We start from the raw sequence: 23,815 nt of genomic DNA, 5'->3' as shown, positions 1-23,815 counted from the left end.
TAATCATTTTAAAGGTGGTGCACATTGATCACTATCTTAAAAGAATTAAAGACTGAAATTGAAAGCAGGGGAATTATAATCTTAATTACACGATAGATAGCAATACACTACTACATTCTACAACTTTAAAGGAACTTCATGTTTTATTATGAAATTATCGATAAATAATCAATTTTTTAATTAAAATTTTAATTTCTTTCCTCATATCAATAAGCAATCAAGTTGACTAACAAAAAATGTATTTTTTAATTTGATTTTATAAATTAAGATTGAATTTTATGATTATCATTTTATGATATACAAGGGGAAAATGAATCATTGCCTATACCTTTAATTTGTCAATTATTTCTTCAATTTTTTTTATTCATCAGCATTATTCATTTCCTCAATCAGTTTTAGTCTCCATTGTGTTCTGTTTAAAATTTCACATCAAATTGTAAAAAAAAAAAAAAAAAATTATTAAATACTTCATTTTTACAAACTTGTACTACAGGAATGATTTTTTTTTTTATTCTATACAATATACAGAAAAATTTTGTATTGCAACATTAGAAGTTGGCAATTTTATCAATTCCCTAATATTCTTGATAGTTTGTATCTAATACAGTCCAACTGATTTTTTCATTTTAATTTTATTATTTTTCATTGAATAGGAAATTTTTTTTTTCTTCTAGTGATATTTGCTGGTAAAAATGTTATTCATTGCTATATATGTGGCAAGACATTTTCTTCGAGACAACGAATGTTAACTCACGTGGATACGCATAATGACATCAGAACATTACACAAGTGCTGTCATTGTAATCGTACATTTACAAGAGATGACAACCTTCAAAGGCACATTAAATTGACTCATGTGTTTGGAAAACTAAAGTAGTTTTAAGGAGTACTGAATTACTGCAATATTTCTATGTATACTACTTAAGTGATTATGTTATAATTGTTTGTCAATACATTAATCACTATTCTACTTTAGCAATTAATGTATTGACACTAACATTAGTTTCTTGATATTTATTTGATAATTAATAAATATTTGCTTTTTATTTTTCTTATAGTGATATGTGTTGACAAAAGAGCTATTGAATGTAGTATATGTAGCAAAACTTTTACTTCCAAATGGCGAATGAAGACTCACATGGATACGCATAATGACATCAGGACATTACATAAATGCGTGCTTTGTGATTCCACATTTACACGAGATGATAATCTCCAAAGGCATATTAAATATGCTCATTTCATCAAACATTGTTAAAAGTGTTCTAAATCAGAAACTTATGTAAAAATATCTCTTTTGATATTTGTCGAAAGAAAGATAACGTTCTAAAATGAATGATTGAAGAAATAAAAGAGGCTACTCTATTAAAAGGGAAACCTAATATACCAGACATTGTTTTTTTTAATTTGAAAATTTTAAAATAAAAAGCTGGACTGAATATTCTAAATCATTATAAAAAGATTTTTTATTTCAATCACTGGGAGATTGTTTTAAAATAATCAAATTCAGTGATTACAATATGAATTCAAGAATTTTCAATTACAATTGTTGCACATTAAAGTATATTTATAGAAAGCTCCCAATTCAGTCTGATGCAACATTACTGTAACTGCCAATATTTCAGCATTTTGCAGAAGCTTTCTGCATAGATTCATTCCTTTCTGCTTTAAGGTTGTAATATTCGGTATTTTGACGATAGATATTAAAATTTTGTAGATTTTTCTAAATACTCGTGTATACACGTGTGTGATAGTCTGCCAATTCTTTGTTTTGCCAATGACAACCTGAATTTTCATCCTGATTGATGTTAACAATTAATGTAAAATATAAAATTTTAAGCTTCTGATTGTTCAGAAAAATATTTATTTTCTCTTTCTCATATATTTGATCTGATTAGTATTAAAACAGTGTGTCACACTCGAGGAGCACTGTATCCCAATAACCTCTGCTGACCGTTTCATCAATTTTTTTTATAAAGGCGTTTGCATTTTTTAAGGTTACTCAGAAACGTTGTGGATAAACCACGACTTCTTTGCTGCTAGTAAAGGGATAAATAATTGTAACTTTCAACTAGATTTATTATTTAACAGTTATATATGTTTAAACTATCATTTATAAATTCAGTAAATGTTTTTTGTTGAAAAAAAATATAACTGTAATGGTTTTACTTTGAATAAGAATAAAATGGAATTTTTTATTGAATCTTAATGCATTTTTACAAAATGGGAGGTTTATGTATTTCACAATTCATTTGATAAACATTGTTTCCCACCAAATTATCTGAAACTTTGTTTCTATTTTTAGTGTCTGGTGCATTTAATAGTTGAATATAGATTTCTTTTCCTAAATGCCAATGAACTCGCAAAATTAATTTTACTAAGTTAATGGAGTGTAAAGGATAATTTCACATGTTTGTTTACAAACACAAAATATTACTTACATCTTAATAAAAGAAGCTATATGATTTGTCTTCTTACAAGTATGTGTTTAAAATGAGTAGACCTACTATTAGATAATTAGTCAGGAATGTTATTATATGGTTGATAAAAAAGACTATTGAACTTTAAGTTTTGGATAATAATGCACTATAAATACAATTTATATAAGTAAGGTAAAATAAAATGATAAATAACCTCTAAATATTGAAAATAACAATGGCTTTGATCCATGGCCTAGAGAAGTTGAAACATCTGTTATTCATAGTAATGTCTTATTCTATGAAATCTGTAGTTATCATTGTAATTCTTTCATTGTGGTTTTGGATATTTAAAAAAAAATCAATGACTTTTTGTTAATTTGCTTTCTTGTTTAAAATAAAATCTAACATGTACTATATTCTTGCTTTATTTTAGTTACGTAGCTTATAAAATCTCCAATTAGGATTTAACTGATTGTATGAATTTTTAAGGACTTAATTTGTTGATTAATGCAACTTGTGTCACAACAACATTATTCAGTTATTTGGCGATATTTTATGATGTATGATTATTATTTATCAGCAGTTATTGTTATCTTTTCCTTTTTCATTTATTTTTAGAAATCTACTCTGATGGGAAAAAAAGTTTTAACTGCATAATTTGTGGCAAAAGTATGACTTCAAAATTCCGATTGATGACACATATGGATATTCATAATGACATCAGAAAATTATATCAGTGCCAACATTGTTATCGAACTTTTACTTGGCCTGAAAATCTTCAAAGGCACATAAAATATACTCATGTTTCTCATAATAATCACAATTATCAATAGCTTGTTCAAATGTGGGATTGAAAACATGTGCTCTAAAAACTAAATAAAAATGGAAGTTCATATTAATTTTAGTTGCAATATTTTTTCAAGGCATTTGACAATAGATATAAAATTGTCAATTTGCATACCCAGATAAAAAAAAAGAAACAGCATTCAAATCATGTTAATTGAAATAGATTACTCTGGGAAATAATAATTTCCCTCTTCCAATTTTTCTCACAGTATTGAAGCATTTTTAATGGGAAAAATAAAAACAGAGCGCCATTTACCATGTAAAAGTTTGAGCCCTATCCATCTTTCATTCAGCACAATCGTTTGTGGGTCTGTTTACAGAAAATGAATGCTTTTTTAACCAAAAAAGTAAAATAAAAAAAATAGAAATTTAAAAAAAAAAATCTATTTGCATTGTGTTAATCAGTTGACATCAGATACAACTATTTTTCAGGCTGGTAGTTCTTAAAACAAGACATATTTTAGCTTCCCTCTGATAGCTCTAATCTGTCTTCGCACCAGAGATTGCATTTTAGTAAACACCTCTACACAGTTGGTGACACATTAGAACGGCAAAAAATTATGTTATATGCAACTATTTCATCGGCAGTCTTTAAGACTATGATCAGTATTTTTTTTGTTAGTTCTAATTTGTCTCAGTACCAAAAGATTCTTAGTAAAAATCTCTTCACAGAAAATGACTCATTACATCGGAAACTTATTCCCATCTGAAGTGTTTTTGAGTTAAAATTTATTGCTGTGTTAAATGCTATATGGATCAGCTGTTCAGTTAAAATAATAAATAACGTTTGCAAAGTTCAGACATACCATATTTACTTGCTGTTAATCTCTAGAAAAAATGTTAGATTCGTTTCATTTCTTTTTAAATTTTATTCAAATGAATACTTAAAAATTTTTTAACAATGCAGGTTAGTTAGACTCTCATTGCAATTACTAAATTTTCTTTTTAAGCTTTAATTTATTAGTATTTAAGTCTGCTGTTTTTTTTAATTTCTGAATGAGAGCACACATTTTGAAATGGATTCTGTCTGACAAATAAATTAAAATTTTATGGCACCAATTTATTCTTAATCCCATACTTCTTTTTGTTCCAAAAGTGTATAGCTTTTATCTATAACCCATCAAGCTTTTTCTTCAGACTATCTGTTTGTTTCACCATGATAATCTTATGAGGCATATAAATACTTATTTGAAAAAGCTTGCATTGGGAGATTCCTAGCAAAATTTCAATCTAATGTGTGCTTCGATCTAAGATATTAATTAACTCCTAATTATCTGCAAAATTAGATAGAGTGATAGCCACAAATAATCTACAAAATATTCAAATAATTTCAGATCTATATGTTTTATTATGTTTAAAAAAAACTGCTTTATTGTAATTGTCACTTTTTAACAATATTTTTTAATGCAAAACGAAATTGTTTAAGAATATGAAAGTAAGACAAAGAGCACACTCTTGTGCAGACGTATACTAAGCCAACAAATTCTTACAAACAAGGTGTTTTGAAAAAAATTCACCCGGACAAAATATGAAATAAAATCTTACCCAGGGATAATCTCTTGACAAAGTACTATCTTTCAAAAATTATATTTTTTGTAGCAAGAGTTTATCCTAGAACCTAATTGTGTAACAATCGTAAAGCAGATAATTTACTTTTTTTTCTTCTATTGTTAAGAATTTCAATTTCTCTGAAAAATATTATTTTTTAATTTTTTTTAAAAGCTTTAATTCTACAATAGATGAATTGTCTAAAATAATATGTATCAAAAAAAAATTATAGTTACCTAAAATGTTCTAACTTCCTATTTTATCATAATGATTAATTTTTATATCTATTATGAGCAAAGTTTAAAATCTGGCACTCTTTTAAACATTAGACATTTTATAGATTGCTGATTACTAGCTGGCTGAGTATTAAATATATCAAGCATGCTATAAAATATCTAGGTATTCTTTTGAATCTTATGCATAACTGATAACATATAATAGGTCTCTTTATTGGATCTGCTGTTCAACAACGGTTATAAAATAAAGTAAGTTTCCTTAATGGCAGTCTTTCTAAATTACTTCAACATAATGTTTTTAACAAACTGAATGTTATTTAAATAATCTTATCTACTTTTTGATATACTGAGGTTAAAGAACTTTTTTTTTAATAGAATTCCTAGATATTTTAATTCAAGGCCTTGGTTAAGTAAATAATAATACTCTTATTTCATATTTTAAATAAAATGTCAGACGTTCTATAAAATGCATAAATGCTGATGTTTCTTACTATGCTGATAACATGTCAACTTTATAACTTATTTATGTCATTACAGATTTTTGTATGTCCTGAAAATTTGTTTTGCATAATAATATTTCTTATGTTTACTATAAGTTTTCTATTATCCCTAAAACTGTAAAAAATATTAATTTCCTGTTAAGTTCTCTCCCTTATTGCTGTTTTTTAGTGCACTATTCTGGAAAAAAGAATTTCAGCTGTGAAACTTGTGGAAAGACATTTACTACAAGATACCGGTTAATGACTCACATGGAAATTCATAAAGACATTAGGAAAGTGTATCAATGCTCTGAATGTGCTCGGACATTTACTTGGCCCGAGAGTCTTCAAAAACATATGAAATATGCTCACATTTATAAATTTCAGTTCTAAAAACATATAATTTTGTGCTTGTTATGGGAATAGGGTACAGAGATGTTTTTTTACCTGACAAAAAATTGGTCTATTAGCAAGCTGATTATGAGTATAAATTTAATTCAGCTCAATGTTTAAGAAAAACACAACTTCAATTTCAGCATAAAGTTTTGAATATTTGAAGCATATATCAGTACTATTGATTTCCATCATTTGTTGGTTGGTAATGATCATTTGTATAAAATATTGAAAATTTACCCAAATACTTGGTCATTGGCATGTATTCATTAAATCTCTTGAAATTAACTATCATTTTTTAGTGCAAATAATTTATTTTGTTTTGTTTTTATCATATTGTTTTATATAATTCATTTTAATAAATTTTTATTATGTCATTTGTGAAAGCATGATTCTCACTTAATTTTCATTTTGTTTGTTTGCTTTTCTTTAAAATTTTCTTCTCTCGCCAATTTATTTTGCATTTCTTTTCTGTATTACATGAAACTTTTAAGTTGCCATGCTATATTGTTTTATACAAATCTTGTGTGTTTTTATATTTGGCTAATATATATTTGTTAATATACCAAACGATGAAAGTATGAATATATGTAATATCTTTTTTTACCATTTTGTTTAAAGTAATATATACTTTTTATTTCACAAAGTTTAATTATTAATGATGTTTAATTTTATGTTTCCATATTAATAAATATTACTATAATTGCAAACTGCTAGAAATTCTTTAGTAAATTATACTGAGTATTTATTTTAAATTTTATTCTATTTATTTATTTTTAATTTTTTGCTACTCAAACAAGATTTTTATTCACACATATAATATATTTTAGTTTCTTTCATGATATTTATTTTCAGTTCATTTTTTGACTGCAGATAATCTATCAGTATTGTTAAAATATTACAATTTTCTAATTCATATACCACAGAGACGATGATAAATTTAAAACTAAATGATAAATTAAAAAGCTTGTAAATTTTAAGAGTTATAAAATATGCCTGCTTTATTAATAATATATATTTCTATTGTATTATAGATGATATTATACACTGCATAGACTTCAAAATAATGAACTGCTCCATATTTTCTAAGCCTAAAACTTTTAATTTTGTTGTATTTATCACAGACATACTTGTTTTAAATAATGCTATAAAAACCATTTGAAAATTTTTTTTATTCCGTTTTATACGCTGGTCAGTGTTATATAACTTGAAAAAAAATTTCAAATTTAATTATTCATTTTCTTCTTCTGAGGATGTGAAGTTAGTAGTTTAATGATATGACTTTTATAGATTTAGTTTTCTTCAATAAGGAAAAATTTATTGGTCAATATTTACTCTGCTCAGTATAATGAGGTCAATTAATTTAAGTTTGGAGTCTTGTGATGAGATACTTCATAGGTCTTAAAATGATCTAAAGAGTTATCTTTAGATTCTGAAAATAAAGCAAAACTAATGAAATGAATTTTATAATTACTGTATTTTGATAAAGCGCATAAAAAAAAATTTATAAATGAAAAAGATAAATCATTTTTAAATCTTTTTTTTTCTTCACTTAATCCATTAATATCCTAGTTACAGTTTTTTTCTGATTCATAGTTAGCACATATGGAGAAATAAATTTAAAATTATTAAATATATTACAAGAAATGATGCAAAAAATGTACCAAGTTCTTTTTTCAGTCACTTAAGTTCAAAGTGGAACTTTGAACTTACGTGACCGTTTATGTGAGTTACATAACAAATATCTAAACTGTTATCCATTTCATTTCATGCTGCTAATTATTCTTAATGCTGCACAAATTGTGTTCTTTATATTTGTGCCATGTTTTCAGCATTTTGAATGATAATGATTCAACCAAAGAGATCCCCAAATTTTATGCCATATAATTTCCTTTCATGGAGTTGTGTCAAAATAAAAATCTCTTTTAAAAAAAATGCATTTTGTGCAACGTTAGTAACCATTGTCAGTGTGAAACAAACTTTCTTCACAGATGAAATATTTTTTGTGTAACATTGGACATTTGTGACTGGAAAAAAAAAGAACTTTGTATAATTTTCTTTAGTTTCATATATCATTTGTTGTAATTTTTGAAATAGTTTCAAAAACATCATTTGTGCTAACAATATATTTAGTCTGTTGTAGGAAGGTTTTATGAATCTACTTCCCAGATTCATTACAGTATTATTGATTGTGAAATCATTCATATTACTCTAATGAATATAGATATTCATTTGTATGAATGAATCCAATTGTTTGATAACACCTTTTAGTATTTTCTTTATCTTTTCAATAACTCTACTTGCCAAATGAATTTTTTTTATTTTTCTCACCAAGTTTAAAATTTTATTTAGTCCATGAGTCACAATGACTCAGTGATTAAGGCACTGAACTGTCGTTGTGAAGAACTGGGGTTTAATCCCCAGTGGAAGTTAGAAGCTCCCCCAGCATCACATCAATAAATACTAGCTTGTCTGAGAAGTAAAGCAGCCTGTGTGCAGTGCTGACCATATTGCCACAATCATGCCATTGGTCATGAAATTGTAAGAGCTTTCACCTCCTTGATTGCCCTGGCCCACAACGGGCTGTTACAAGGAATGCTTGACTTTTGCAATTATTAATTAATATTTGTCAAAATAATAATCATTTCTCTTGGCATTTTTATTCCTTATAACTCCTCAGTAGTAAATGATTTATTTTACAAAAAAAATATATATATATATAAAAACAATTTAGCTATTTTTAGTGACTGCAATGTTTTAGAAATAGTAGGAATATTTTGTTTGAGTGAAGTGTAAGCGTAAAAAGTGCATACACATGGGTTGAATCTCTAAAATTTTTATGATGTAACTAATAATTGAAAACAGATCTGGTATCAATTACTTACCTTAGATGACAAAAAAGAAAATACCACTGCAAAGTTAGTCATGTAATAAATGTTGTGTAATCTATCGCTAACCATTTTATATAAACATTAAAAAATTCGCTCTTTCATTTTGAGAGATTCTCTAAAGAAATAAGGAGGTTAAGCACTTTTGCCTTATAAAAATAAAGTTTTCATTCAATGCATCTCTTAAATTGTTGTAAAAAACATGTTACAGTAGAACGTAAAGTTCAAATTTGTAAGTGTTAGAATTTAAACTTTTTTTCTTTAGATGAGTCAATGCATTTTAGTGTTTAATTTAAACCTGTTATTGAAAATAAAGGATGCTTATACCCTAAAAAGGAATAATTGCACTAATGCCCAGTAAATCGACTTGTTATTAGAGTTTATAACTTTTTAATTCTAGTATGTTCTGATGTATTGTTAAATCTTACAGGTGCCATTATAATTCAAGCCTACTCCATCAAAACCTTCCGGTGTGACATTTGTGGTAAATCATTCACTTCAAATCAGAGAAGAAAAACTCATATGGAGATTCATTCTGATGTGAGAAATCTACACAACTGCCCATTATGTCATAAATCATACACACGCAAGGATCACCTTTCTGCTCACTTGAGACTTAACCATACAAACTATCTTTTAAGCAATTAACAGAGAATGTTTGGAAAGTATTTTTTATCACTTCTTAGCTTCTTCAAAAATTCTATTACTAGTTGTTTATTGTTTTATCCGACATTTAGAATGAATAATTATGTTTATAGGATTTTAAAATGAGGCATATGCATTATCCTCTCGAATTGTAATTTATAATATATTAGCTAGACTGACCAAACTTCAATGATGAAACTTTTATAAAACTGTCCCGAGGGGTTGCAATGTCACTTGATGTTTAGGCGCTATTCTAAAACTTGTCATGAAATTTGCTTGAAATTTTGTTATACATCAATTATCCAAAGTCCAATCCAGTTATGATCATAAAAGATACAGAATGTCGGGAATTCTGATATAAATAAAAAAAGAAATGATTGCCTGCATAGTATAATGGGAATTATAAGCTACTAGTTTGTGATTCTAATGTACAATATTTTGCTTGCAAATTTTTCTCAGTTTTTCAAATAAAAAATCTTCTCAATTTTAGTTTTTGAAATGAAAATTAGTTAAGACCATCCAGAATCTAACCTAGAGTCTAACCTTACTATGATAAACCCTGGATTCAGTGAACAGGCAGTTAAAGTACACATTTTTAGTTGTCCTGTCAGAATTGTTATTTAATGAATGATATTTCATAAAATTATAGTGAACAGCTAAGTTCATTTATAGTCGACTCAAATTCCTTTTTGCATGAATTTAATAAAATTCTATTGAGTTCTTAGTCTCCGTAATAAGTTCAAAAATATGTAATTATTTCTTCTAATCAAAAGTGAAATAGCGTGCATGATAGAGGATCTTTAAAATAAGCCATTTCTCTAGAATCAATAATGCAAGTGGTCCCAAAGTCAGGCACATGGGAGTGTGTATTGGTAGCACAGAAATCACAACTTACTCTGAAAATTATAGAAATAACGAAGATAAACATTTAAAAAATTTCAAAAGTGACAAAAATTTAAAATATAGATGTCTAAAAAATTCTTTAAGGTGACAGGCGCTTTGTTTTGTTAAGAATATTTCGAATGTAATTTAACAATCTGATTAAAAAGTTCATTTTAGGAAGAAATTTACTGTTTGGAAATAAAGCTTTATTATGAGGGGACTATACATGCTTAGTTAGTTAAAAATTTATTAAACAAATTTTGTGCTATTGCAATTATGTCCAACCATACTACTGCAAAATGCTAAAACAACGATTTTGGACAAAGTGTATCATCATTTATAGTGGACTCATTTCTGAGTCCAGAGACAATTCACTGTAGTGGGCTGACTGTATATTTATAGTGTTAAAGTTTTTTTCATTTTATCTTATATTTTTTTTTTCAAATTGAGCTGAATAAATACTTCTGTAGTGTGTTTTGATAATTACTCAGTATAAGCTTTTCTTGATTAATTTAAAAACTTCTCAAAAATTTTAAACAATGAACATATATCTGACAAAATTTGTTTTCATTTGTTTGTTTCATAAAGATTGCTTAGTGTAATAAAAAAATATATACTTAAATTAACAAAGAACTTATCACCCACCATAAATTATTGTTTGATGAAATATGTTTTAAACTAAAAAAAAAAAAAAAATGGACTAAAAATTTTATGTGCTATTAATTTTTTATACAAACCATCTCCAAATAAAGTTTCACTCTAATGCCTTGAATTTTGTTGTTAATATGAAGAAAAAAAGTATATTTTCAAAATATAAACTAAAAGAGAATAATTTGAGCAGAGAAGTATTTGTAATTATGAAAATAAAGGTTAAGATTACTTGAAATTTTTTTATGATTTAATTTAGATATATTTTGGGTTTTGAAAATTTTTAATTCTGTTTTAAAAGTCAAGGGTATGTTACATCATTTAACTAGTATGAAATATAGTTGAACTTTCACCTCAAGTGCTTTCCCTCTCATTCAATCTGTCACAACTTCAAATGAGATAAATTGTTACTTATTATATAACTTGTTTATGGTAAATTAATTTTGGATTTTCTTCAATCTTGAAACTTTATTAAATTAAATAGTGTGAAGAATATGAGAGAACTGTTATCCCTAATTGTTTTGTTATAAAATTACTTGCATTAAAAATTAAAAAAAATTATACATTTTTACATATGATCTTGCTTGTTCTTATACTAAATATGCTATGTACTCATAACTCTCACTAACAGGTGGCAAAAAAATTTTTTTTATATAATTTTTGTTTTATAGAGAAAACTAATTTTTGAAAATCCTAAATCAGATATAATATTAATGAACACTTTTGTCTTCATAATTATTTGCTTATATATATATATATATATATATATAAAAGATATTTGAGGAAATTCTGATAAATGTAGAACAGGCCTTTCCAAAATTTGTAGACTGTAAGAAATTCTAAGACTGTCCAGAAAGAAGAATTTCTATCCAGTGAGAGTTATCCAATATTTAAAATTATGCAAGTTCAGATATATTGGAAGAAATTTCTGTTAAAAGTAAAATTTTAACGCTTGGGGGCAATAAGAAATAAAATATCCTAAGTGAGTTACATTATATTTCTAAGTATTCAAATTCATATTAAAAATGGGGGGAGGGGAGCATTGAAGAAATTTTTATTATAAATAAAATTCTAACATTTGGGAACAAAAAATTCCTAGTAATGAAATACCTAATGTCAGTTATTCAATACTTCAAGAAATATGTTCTATTCCTTTTTTTAAGAGAGTCCCATTGTAAATGTGTATGCAGTGTTATAGTTATATAATTAGATTAATTTCTGATGGCTGAAAATGTTTTAAAAAATCAATGTTTAAATCAATGAAGTCTTGTTTAAGTGAAAAGTAATTTTTCTTTTAAATTAGTAACAATTAAGAAATAAGTTGAATGTCTGAAAATGAATCGCATGCTTCTACTGTCACTGATAAGTATAGATTGATTCATATCATTTTACATTTTTTTTATGACAAAATTTCTATCAGATGAAAATTCTAAATTCAATGAAAAATGAATTGCCTCCAAATATAAAAGTTATGATTGACTAGCTCAATAGATAAGGAAAAAGCTAACTAAATAAACAACATCTAGGTCCATAGTCATTAAATAGTCTTGCCAGATATAGTTCCTATTACCATATAAAAGATGATGTAAATTTTCAAAAACAATATTACATTTCTTACCAAAATATTTATTTGAATTTTAAAACATTCTTTAAGACACTTTTCCCTTTCGATTGTGGTTCTTTTAATTTTTTTTTTTATACCAGAATTTCAAAGAATGCTTTATTCTTTTACAATTCTTTTAGCTTGGAATATAAACAAGTAAAAATTTGAGCGATTTTCCTTTCAAAAGTAAATTTTTTGTGCCTATGAACTGTACAAGTGTTTAAAAGGCTTTAATGAAAACAAGGTAATGCATTAAATTAATGTTTTATTTTTTTCACTTTTATGATTAATCAGTTTTTTTAAGAGTTGAAATATTAGATTACATTGTTAGTTACATTAGTTATGTTAGAACAAAAAGGTTCACATTGTAAAATTACAAAGATTATAATCTTGAATATGTATTAATACATAAATATATTTTTATATTTTCTTTCTTGAATTTATCTAAAGTAAGAATGCTAATACTAATTTTTAACTGAAATGTGATGGACTTATTATTTTATGTATTTTTAATGTTTTATTAATGTATATTGTTTATTGTTTTTATGGGTTATATTTCTCAGTTGTTGTCATTGCAAAAAAAGTAACATTAGTAAATAAAAATTAATTTATATATTCAATTGATGTATTTTTGTTTTTATTTAAAATATCAATATGTTTTCTGTTCAAAACAGTTCTATAAAATCCAATATTTAGTTTTTTGTAGTATTTCCCATACATTTATTACTGAAACACAAAATAAGTTTGAAAGAGTGCTCTTATATTTTAATGTCTATATAATTTTAACTTTTCAGATTCAATTCTCGGGTTTGCGCTGAAAATTCCCCAATGTCCAGTCTGTGGAAAAACATTTGCTTCTAAACAAAGAAGGGACACTCATATGGATATTCATTCTCAAGTGAGACGAGTTTATCCTTGTTCTGCCTGCAACAGAACATTCACTCGTAAAGATAATCTGCAGTTACATGCAAAAATATATCACTTAAATAGAAATCTTTATTCTTGATCAAACTTTTATATATCCTGCTTGCAACAGAACATTCACTCATAAAGATAATTTGCAGTTACATGTGAAAATATCATTTAAATTGAAGTCTTATTCTTGATTGAACTTTTATGTGGGTTGATTCTTTATATGTTGATACTATTATTATATTTTAATGCAATCTTTATAAATTTCATATACTTCTGTAAAAATAATTTTTTTTTTTCGAGATAAGTTCATTGTCTTAAGATTTGGTTATTTATTTTCGTTTTTACAATATATTTTATGTTTAATACATTTATACTGGGACTCTGAAATTCATGTACAAAGTTGTTTTGATAGAAAACATAAAATTAAAATTTTTATTTTATAACCAGCATTGAATAGCCAACCCAATTCAGAGTTTACGACTATCAATTTTGAACTCCGTTGCCTTGTAAATTTGAATCCAACCCAAAAGACAAAGAAACTCGTGTATCAAGCATTTTGATAAACTAGCCATTTTGGAAACCTTTTTATTAGAACTAACACTAATTTGTGTTACATTGAGGGAAAAACTAAGAAATCCTTCCACTATTAGCCCTACGGCTAGGAAATACTGACCCATGATTACAAATTTGTGTTGTATGGAGAAAAAAACCACCCATATTTAGCCTGAGGACAAAGAGATTTTAATCCGTGATCCGTCTACCACTGAGGATATTTTAGAATTAAAAATTTGGATTTTTATTGATTCATAACTTACATGGTATGGAGTTATGTATCATATCAATGAACCCTCAGTTTTACTAGCACATTCTTTAGTCAAACTTTTTAATGGCCTTTTTTATAAATGCGGTTGAATTTTGTAATTTCGTCATTCAATTTCTTCTCAGTTATAGGTGTTTTTTTGGCAAAAGGGTTCGACTTAAAACAAAAAAGACTCTTTAGCATTGAGTCACATGATCTGGAGGACTAAACTTGATCACTAAAACCAGTGAATGTCTCAAAATATTGCTCACCAATGAAAATGAGTTGTTTGATAGTCAGGGTTCATATGCACCGTGAAAAGTCAGGGAAAACGAAATGACAAAAAAGTCAGAGGGAAACCAAATTTTACCCCAAAACCTAAAGTTGTCATTTTTCACCCTATCAAATCTCTCACAACATGGTATTTCATGCTTTTATTTGATACTGTGAAAAATGTCAAAGAATAATGAAATTAATCTTTTACTCTTTAGCATTTGTGGAGACAACAATTCCAATTGGTTATCTGTGATTTAAAAAACTCAAAACTTCTGTTTTTACGTTCTAAGAACAATGTAATAAAAACAGTGATAGAGTGCAATGAATTTTATACATACATATATGGATGTTCCTATTATAATGATTTTATTTAACTATATGCTTTTCTGATCATTAGTGAGAATTTTTTCAAATATTTATATTTGTGTGAGTAATATTCCACCCTATAATTTTATTATAATACTAGACTAATAAAATTGTTTCTTTATTTTGATTTACACCTATTTTGTTAAAATGGGTAAATTATCTTTATTTTTTGAAGATTTCAGCTCTCTTTTGAGAAACTAAGAAATTTTTTAAATTAGTACTTTTTTGAACAAATTTGACTTAAGTTTTTGTTTAAGAAATTATGTTTTGTTAAATATTGATTTTTAAACATTCATTCCTCTATAATAGATTTTATTTATTATTTTATATTACACTGTTAAAATTATGTTATGTTGTAATTTAAGGTTTTGCCAAAATAAATAAATTGTTTTTACCAAACTACTTCCTATCATTTTTTTATTATTAACTGTCACTGGTATGACAAATTAATGTAAACTATTTTGTATTAATTTACTATACATAGATAATTATATATTTTTTAAAGTAACTAGACCTTTTTTCTTTTAAATATTTTGATAATTTAAAAAGCGTTTGTATCATATTATATAAGCAAATATAAAATTGTCTTTGCTGTATTCGTTATTATTATTACAGTTTAAGAAATTTTCTTTGGTAAGTTTACATGACATTGATTTTGTACATTGGTAATTGTCACATTTTGAACTAATTTAGGTACTTGAATATTTTTTTAAAAATAATATATATTACTTGAGTAAGTTATGGATGTAATTATTACATTTAATTATAGTAAGTATTCTTGTACTTAGACAAAATCATGTGCACACAAAATGTTAAAGTAATACAAAATTTAGATTCTAATACTATTTGTATTTTGTCACATGATACTTTTCTATGGGAAATTCTATTCCTTGGTGCTTTTACTGTAATTCTACTGCTGCTTTTTTTTTCTTTCTTTTACGTTTAAGTCTGAAATTAGATTTTGTTGTGTTTAATAAAAAATAATCATTATGGTTAAAAACTAAGTCTCATAAATTATCAATGCATTACTTTTTTTTATATAATAAAATAGTTTATTCAAGGTGGCTACAGAGTGGAGAAAAGTCAAGAAATTTTATAAATCTGCAAAAATCAGAAAAATATCAGGGAATTTAATTTAAATACTCAACAAGTCTGGGAAGATGAGTTAATTTGAATTTGGGGTTCAATAACGTTTTCAAAAATATTTTTTAGAAAGATAAAAAATTTAAGTGTTTTGTTCAAAAAAGTTGTGTGAATAAGAATAATGCGCAACTGAGAAATTAATAATAAAATATATGTAACCATTTACTGAAATTAGGGAATTTTCATAAAATCACTGGAAAAGACAAGGAATTTTTTTTTTTCTGAGTGTTTGTGGTCACCTTAGTATTTCTCTGTAGGCTGTTTTTTTTTTTTTTTTTTTTGTTCAAATTTGTTATCTAATTGAAAAGGACTATAACATTGTCAAAATTATTTGCAAACAGTCTACAATAATAAAATACTGTGCCTCAAAACTTACAAATTTATAAAAAACTGCATCAAATAATTTGGATAAATCAAGTCTTTTGAATTATCATAATACTTGATTTATTTTTATCTTGGGGCAAGTTTTTAGATGTTGTGAGCACATAAAACTAAAATCTCATTTAGCAAAAGAAGTATAAGTTCATATAAGGTGTGAATTAATTTATATAGTTCCCTAAAAATAGCATATTTTCATAATAGGTTAAATTCTTTATTCTGAAATATGTTAATATTATTCTATATATTGTTCTTTTCATTGCGATTGCAATTTTCACCTAGTAAAAAATAAAATTTTAAAAGATAACAAAATTATTTATTTTGTCCTAAAATTAAACTCAGCGGCGCGACAGCCCATGAGGGCCAAGGCTTACCGTGCCCATCTCAGTTTTCTTGACCTTGGGCTCTGGGGTGCACGAGCAGATGTTCCGGTCAGGTGGTCAGCCGAATGCGGAACCCCCAGTGTTTAGTTCCCAAGCATGCTTGGTACTCATTTATCGACCCACTGAGGGGATGAAAGGCTGAGTCGACCTTGCTCGGCACGAGGATCAAACCAGGGACCTGTGACACGACAGCGCGAAGTGTTTATTGTGTCCTAGTTGTTATTAAAATTCAACTAGTATGAATTCATGGCGACTCTTAAATGACATGTGAGGACATATGATAGGTATCTAGTATTAAAAATTTAGCACCATATCTTAATAAATACCTTCTTCTTTGTTTGTCAATAAATAAATAAAAATGATGAATTTGACACTGATGATTGGTACACTATTGCATCAATTGTGGACACAATTTTTATGTTTAATTTATTTTGCTATTTCGATTTAACTTATTACTTTTCTTTTATAAGTTATTTAAACTTTTTGTTTTCAATACAATTCTTTGTTTACTATTGCCATAATGAAAGAAACAAATTCAGCACTTTTCAGGGTTATTGATTGCCTTGACAAAATTTGTTTTGAAATCAAGTACTTTGCATAAACACAAAACTCAGCACATGTAGTAATAATCTAAATGAGGTTTGTGGCAGAAGTGTTTAGTATTTTTTTGAAAATCTTTAAATTTATTTATTTATGAATATGCTCTAAGCATAGAACAGTAATGTATAATACCTAGTCTTAGAATAGTGCAATTTTTAAAATGAAAAATCATTTTCATGAACTGCTTTTCCAATGTTTTAATTCTTTTTTAAGCCATTTATTTTTAATTCTTTAAAATAACATGTTCTTCCAATAAGCTCTTTAATTGCAGTCATGCCTTGTATTGACTGCATGATTCTTTCTGATTTACTCATGTTGCCATGGTAACCAATTTATTAAATTACTTAATTTATTGTAGCAAGTACAAAAGTTGATAATTTATACTTTACTCCACTTTTCATTAACCTACAAGTGCTAAGTTGGTAGCAAAGTTGTACTGAAATCCAATGCACACTAATTTTTCATTGAATATCATGCGCAAAATCTGTTTTGTAAAGCAGGAAAGCCACCAGCTTAATGTTAAGAAAGAACAGAGATTAATTATTGATGCTTAATGCTGAAGGAAAATATAAACAGGAACTTTACTTATTTTTCGTAAAGTTTTAACAGTTTCTATTCTTATGTATGTATAATTTATATTTGAATAATTTAGTTTACAAATTTCTTCATCATATATATAACTTTATTCTGTTTAAATGTTTCAAAAAAATGTCAATATACACAGTATTTTAACTTAAATTTTGTTATTTATGATGTTTATTTAATACATTATTTCCTGAGAATCATTTATTTCATTATTTAGATGTTTTTGATATGAGTGTTTCGAAAAATTGCTCATTTCATTCTAAAACTCGAGCCTTAAATATAGTAATTATTGAAAACATATTTTTTAAAGTTTTTTTTAAATATTATTTATTATTTTGCTCAATTATAAAAAAATAAAAAAAGTTTAGTTTCAATTAAATTAGTTTGTGTTAATGATATTATAATAAATTTTTCTGTATTGAGTGGTTACTTTGTATTAATAGAAAAAATTTAATATTGAAACTAAAATTTCTTAGATTTAAATTATGTATTGATTTATTCAGAATATATTTTGAAGAAAAAAATGTTAGGCTGTCTGAAGAAATGTTGAAAGTTTCCAAAAGGGACTTATAATTTAAAAGAAAATTAATGTTAAAATATTTCTTATACGTAATTACATTAACTTAGCACTTAGGTGTTTGTATAACTTTAATTTTTATGAATATTATTAATTTGAAAAATTAGATGAATTTTAATAAATTTTCTCTTTTTTTTATATCTTAGTTTTGATTGAAAATTTTATAAAAATTAAAAAATTTTCTATCTAAAAAACTATTGGTTAAGAAAATTTTTTATGCAGTGTACACAACTTACTGAAAATGGTTTAATTGTTTAAATAATGCAAATGTTTAAAATATGTTTTGGAAAAATTCTTATTTCATTTTTTAAAAAAATCCTCATTTACTTTTTGTTGTGTAATTCATTTGTGTCTAAAAATTCTTTCCTTTTATTGATTTTTTCATGTTGACAACTACAGTATACATAACGTTTTTGCTGTTTTTTAAAGAATTATAAATGTTAGCAATGATGGCTGAGTGGTGGTGCTTTCTGCTTCTGTGCCACAGGTGCTGAGATCTATCCTTGGATCAGTTGTCTCAGGTCATCTCATTTTTGGATGCCTCTGTAGTGTGTACCAAAAATGAGTTCCAAGGATGCTTGTGGACTAGAAACGAGGCGTTCCGCCTTTGGCTGACCACCCAAATGGAACATCCACCTTTACTAAAGTAGAGAAAACTGAGATGGGCACAGTATGTCTTGGCTCTTCATTGCTGTTGTGCTACTGAGTTTTTTTTTTTTTTTTTTTTTTTTTAATGTTAGCAATGATTAAATACATTACTAATTGTCAGAAAAACAAAGATGGGCACTGTAGGGTTTGGCCCTTCATGTGCTGTTGTGCCACTGAGATTTTTTTTTTTAATGTTAGCAATGATTACTAATGATTAATATGCCATTACTAATTGTAATAAGAAATTGACACTTATAAACTTGATATATTTACTGTTCGCTTTTTGAAGACTAGTTCTGGCATTTTTAAACTTTGACTTAGTTACTTTCCTACAAAAATAAATCTTACCTCATGTTATTCAAAGAAAAAAATAGTCTATGGAGTTGTAATAACTAAGCAGGTGGCAACAAAAATATTCACTATTTAGGGAATTTTGTCTGAGATTCAACAAATTTCAGAAATTCTCCAATTTGCTAAATGTGTTTCAAATGGAGCTAAAACTCCTTTTTGATTTAAGCAACAAGAAAGATCTGCTGTGTGTCTTAGACTCCTGTAGAACATGTCCTTCACCTTGTTGCCAGTTCAATACTTAGATTATTTAAAAATCGTCTGCATTCATGGAGTTCAGTCGTAGAAGTTTTGGTCATCCTCTGTGTTCTGATACCAATTGGTTTGTGTTTAAATATTTTATGTGCCCTGTTTTATTTAAATAACAAATGTGTCACATCTCGTGCTGTTTAACCCTATAAATTTTATCACATCAATGTTTTTGTAAATTTCTATATTTGTCCAACAATTATCATTCTATTTAATTTTATAGATTTATCACATCAATGTTCTTATAAATTTTGTGAATTTATATATTTGTTTCACTTTTGACTACTCCAAAAATGGTTTCTTTGGCAAAGTCCTTGTTTCGAATGCATAGATCAGGAATAGATAGTTTTGTATAATAGTTATGTTGCATCTCTTTTTATGTATGTTGATATGTGCTGTTGATCTAACGCCATTTAAACATCTGTTTCTGGATATAATTCGTTTTCTAACTTCATTTTTCATGTTAACTAAGCTCATTACCAAAGCTAAATCAACAAAAAAGTACCAATTTAATCTCAAAAACATAAAAAAATTTGATAATGACTAATTAATTTTCGTTTGACAAAAACTGTCACCAGGTGGCTGTTTCTTTCACTCTAGTTCACGAACATTCTTTTCACAAATTGTATAAGATTTTATTGGTTTAATTATGGGCTGTTTAACATTAAAATTTTGTTTGACTGATTTGGTTCATTAGGAATCCCCCTCCCACGAACATAAGCTTATGGCATTCGTAACCTTAAGGAGTTACTTTTAAATTAAAAAACTGTCTATGAATGACAATGTGCTTCTCTGGTTAGAATCATTCAGCATTTCTCCTTCAGTCTTTTGGTGCATTATAAATTGTTAATTATATTGAATGGGTGTGCTATTAGTATGATGCTTTAATTTTGCAGGTTCTTCTAAGAAAACTTCTACAAAACTCTTTCAATGTGAAATATGTGGCAGATGCTTCTCTTCTAATCAGAGAAAGAAAACACATATGGAAACACATTTGGATGTGAGAAATCTGTTCACTTGTTCTCTATGTGGGAAGACATTTACTCGCAAAGACACTCTGCAATTACACATGAAGATCGTTCATAGGGTTGTTCCTATAACATTCTAATACTTGAACTAAGCACATACAGTTATTTGTTTCTTCAATTCTAATTATGTCACATTGTTAAAATGTCTGAATCATTGAAAATAATCATAATTTGATTTCTCATTACATTTTTAAAAGGTATCAAAACATATGTGAAAGTGTATATATCTGTTTTTCAACGTGTTCATTTTTGTTATTTCACTATTAAATATGTTTATTTATGCTCTTGATTAATTTTTAACAGTTGAACTGATATAAGGAGAATCTTCCTTAAATCTGCAATTATCTCCTCTTTTCCTTTTCTAGTTTTCTAATTTTTATTTCATCTAATCCTAATTTTTTGTTACTACTTTTCAAAGATGTGGGAAAATTTGGGAAAAAAATTTGTTTTTAGGAAGAAAAAAAGGGGGGAAAGACATATTTGTCATATATTCTTATTCAATTAAGAAAGTACAGGAACCTACATGTAATCAACATTATGAGCTGTATTTCCTAACTGTATGTTTTTTGATATATTTAATTTATGACTTTAAAGCTATACTATTTCAGCTTTTGATTAATTTATTTTTTAAGTTACAAGGGTTGGACAAAATAATGGAAACACTTCTATATTAACACGTTTTTTGAGCTTTCCCCAGAAATACTGAAGAGAATCATTTTACAAATTTAGAATTGTATAGGTTATGGGATTTCTCATACTTATCAATGAAGTTTAGAGAGACAGACAATAAATTACAATTTCAAAATAGTGTGATGGAACACCCTATGCCTGCCAAAAAATATAGCGAGACGTTAGTGACAATTATTTTGGTTATTATATGTTAATTACACAAAATTTTATGAACCTTGCTTAAACATTTATGGAAATATAGACATTTTTTATAAAAAAAAACTCACTTTTTTTGTCTTGCATTTTTTTTCTACTATAAAAATATTCAATAAAATTAAATAAAATTTTTGGACTAATTTAAAATTAATTACAAAATTTGTGAAAATTTATTCGAAACTGTGCAAGTTCCTTTTAATCAAAATTGTGTGTTCATAATTTTAAATTTGTTTTTTTACAGAATCATATTTGACAACTAATTAAAAAAAGTTTAATTTGAATATCTTAAAAAGTTTGAAATCATTTTCTAAGTAGTTTTGTACTTTTTAAAAGAAAACTCAAAATGATAAGGGGTTTTCCACTAATTTCATTTTGTACAATTAAATGTGATTTATTGAAAATCTCCCTGCCATTGTTTTATATCTTTTCTTTCCTCATACAAACATATTTCAGTGTATGAGCGTTTATTATAAGGTATTATCATTTATTATTTAATTTTGCCGTATGATACAAAATAATATTTGCAGAAAACCCCTTATCATTTTGAGTTTGTTTTAAGAAGTAAAAAAAACTACTTAGAAAATTGCTTAAAACTTTTTAAATTTTTAAGCTATTCAAATTTAATTTTTTTTCATTAGATACCATTCACTACAAAATTATTGCATAGTTTTCAAGGGATTTTTTTCAGATTTTGACACAAAATTTTTTTAATACATTTTAAATTTCTTTAAATAGTTTTTTTTAAAAATTTTATTGAATACTTTTAATGTTATAGCAGAAAAACATAGGGCAAAAATTAGTTTTTTATAAAAATGTTCATATCTCCTTAAATATTTATGCTAGGCTTACAAAATGTTGTGCAATGATTGCATATGATCAAAATAGTTGTTGCAAGTTACAAATGTATAGCTACATTTTTTGGCACAGGGTGTTGAGAAATACTGTTATCCTTTTGTTATTTATTCTCAGTCCCTCAAGCCTCAAAAAGCTATTAACTTCATTGATACTGATTGAGTGAGAAATGGTATGATCTAAACAATTCTGAATTTATAAAATGATTCTTTTTAAGTATTTCTTGAAAAATGTATCAGCGTAGAAGTGTTTCCATTATTTTGTCCACCACCTGTAACTCTGTTAAAATGGGAACTCAATATTGATCAGGAAGGATAATGTAACTTCATGCCGAACATTTTCGTATTATTTATTTTTTATTTGCAATTATTTTTTTACTGTACCTAAAATAGTGTACTTTATAGCAATAGAACTCCCACAGGAGTTTTCTATGCTTTGTTTGTGCTATGGTCCATATAAAGTTGTACTTGTTGTTAAAAAGCATCAAATAGTTTTTATTCTCTTGTCTTAAAGACTGTAATGATATTGTCTCTCACTTGTTACTTAAAAAAAAATTATTATAATACATTTTGTTTTATAATAAATGACAAATTGTTAACTCGAATAAACATTTTAAACCAAAAATATGTCATGACAAGATTGACTCATTATTTTAGATATTTTGTTCCATTATTTTTCTCCGGTTACATTAAATGTTACCTGCTCTTTTAAAAACACTCGTCTTTGAAATCTTTATCAAAAGCTTTTTTTTCTTGTTATAATTTTTAATGTACTGATCATTTGTTTTATTTAATTATGATTTTAAGTAGTAAGAATTAGTTAATTCCCTAATTTTTAAGGATTGTACTATATTAATAGATTTTTATTTTTCATTGGTGTTGCAACTTAAACTATATTTGTTTTGTTATAGTTTCAAAAATTCTTTCAACTTTGCAGGTTCCATTAGAGCATTTTCCATAAAACAGTTTCAATGTGAAATATGTGGTAAATTTTTCTGTTCTAATCAGAGAAGAAAAACGCACATGGAAACACACTTAGATGTAAGAAAACTATTCACATGCTCTCTGTGCAGCAAAACATTTACACGCAAAGACAGTATGGGTGTGCACATGAAGCTTGTTCATAGAGTTATTGCTTATAACTGAACACATCTTTCTCTTTCTTTTTTAACATTTAAATTTGTATGGTTTTTATA

General features: G+C 26.4%; 1 non-coding gene across 2 annotated transcripts in view; it reads left to right on the top strand.

The window, feature by feature from the left end:
- LOC107442207 (uncharacterized) overlaps positions 1-23,815 on the top strand; it is a 48,214-nt gene that overhangs the window by 5,518 nt on the left and 18,881 nt on the right. The window contains exons 3-4 of one of the 2 annotated variants that reach the window (XR_015431235.1): positions 675-20,942; positions 23,557-23,660. This is a non-coding gene — a transcript (uncharacterized LOC107442207). Of the gene's footprint in view, positions 1-674; positions 23,661-23,815 lie in introns of both variants that reach the window. The other variant, XR_015431234.1, reaches the window with a different exon arrangement.

This window comes from Parasteatoda tepidariorum, chromosome 2, assembly GCF_982258835.1.
Source record: "Parasteatoda tepidariorum strain Cologne lab strain chromosome 2, Ptep-v5.0, whole genome shotgun sequence".
Classification (NCBI taxonomy): Eukaryota; Metazoa; Arthropoda; class Arachnida; order Araneae; family Theridiidae; genus Parasteatoda; species Parasteatoda tepidariorum.
This window is presented reverse-complemented; position numbering and strand designations above follow the sequence as displayed.